This window comes from Gavialis gangeticus, unplaced genomic scaffold (genome assembly GCF_001723915.1).
Source record: "Gavialis gangeticus isolate Ggan-Ray unplaced genomic scaffold, GavGan_comp1, whole genome shotgun sequence".
In the NCBI taxonomy this organism is placed as follows: Eukaryota; Metazoa; Chordata; order Crocodylia; family Gavialidae; genus Gavialis; species Gavialis gangeticus.
This window is the reverse complement of record NW_017729025.1, coordinates 69082687-69084078: the sequence shown is the minus strand read 5'-3', so window position 1 is coordinate 69084078 and position 1392 is coordinate 69082687.

The window sequence follows — 1392 nt, the reverse complement described above, 5'->3', positions numbered from 1 at the left end:
CACTGGAAGGCTCAATGTCCTCACCGGCCTGGCCAGCCGGGGATGACGTTTAACCTGCCATCACCTCCTCTCACTCAATTCTCTGTCCTGAATCAGAGAGCCTCTTGTTAGGCCAGCCTGAGGAATAGTAACATAATCACAGTCTCACTTCTCCCACTTAATCAAGACAATCTCTTTGTTTCCTGCGTGATAAATGGCATCTCTACAAAATGTTTAGTAGACACCGGTGCAAGCCGCTCTACTCTTCGAGCTGAAGAATTTTCCACAACTCCCCTCTCCTCTGCTGTTGTAAATGCTGTAGGAATTTCAAATCAAATAGTTCCTCATCCTGTTTCCCAACCATTACATGTTTCTCTTGGTCCTGTTTCTGATCAACATGCCTTTCTCCTTAGTCCTTGTTCTCCTGTTAATTTATTAGGCAGAGATTTGCTTTATAAACTCGGCTGTACTATCTATTGTAAACACCTAATGGTGTTTATTTAGATGTCCTCTGTGATAATGAGATAGCGGTACTTGCCGCTTTAGCTAGCTTACCTCCTGAGCCTAAGTTCCCTGATCTTTCTGTGTTGCAAGAAGAAATCATAAAAGCTGTCCCTCCATTTCTCTGGTCCCAGCATGCTAATGAAGTAGGACAAATCCATACTGCCCAGCCTGTAAAAATTAGATTAAACCCAGCTAAGCCTTTACCCAAAGTTGCTCAATACCCTTTACGTCCAGAAGCTGAAGAAGGGATACACCCTGTTATAACTGCCCTTTTAAAGCAAGGTATCATTGTCCCAACTAAGAGCCCTTGTAATATGCCTATTCTTCCTGTAAAAAAAACCTGGAAAGAATACCTATCATTTTGTACAAGACCTTTGTGCAGTAAATTCTGCAGTTTTACCTACTTTTCCTGTTGTACCAAATCCAGCTACTATCTTGTCCTGTATTCCTCCTAATGCTTGTTATTTTACTGTTGTTGACTTGTGTTCTGCATTTTTCTCTATTCCTATACACCCTGATAGCCAGTTTCTCTTTGCATTTACCTATCAAGGACTTCAGTATACCTGGATGCAATTGCCCCAGGCCTATATTTAATCCCCTTTTTTTTTTTTTCAAATTCTGAAGAAAAATCTAGATGACATGATATTTAATGAAAATTCTGTACTTGTGCAATTTGTTAATGATTTGCTCTTGGCATCTACCTCCCTTGAAGCCTGTAAAACTGATTCTTTAACTCTCCTCCCCTCTCTTGCCCTAAAAGGCCATAAGGCATCTAAAGAAAAGATACAACTTTGTCTTCCTCGTGTCCATTATTTAGGCCATGATATTCCTGCTGGAGAACGACTGCTTTCCTCTACCAGAATAAAAGCTATTCTTAAAATCCCTAGACCAACTACTGTGTCCCAAATG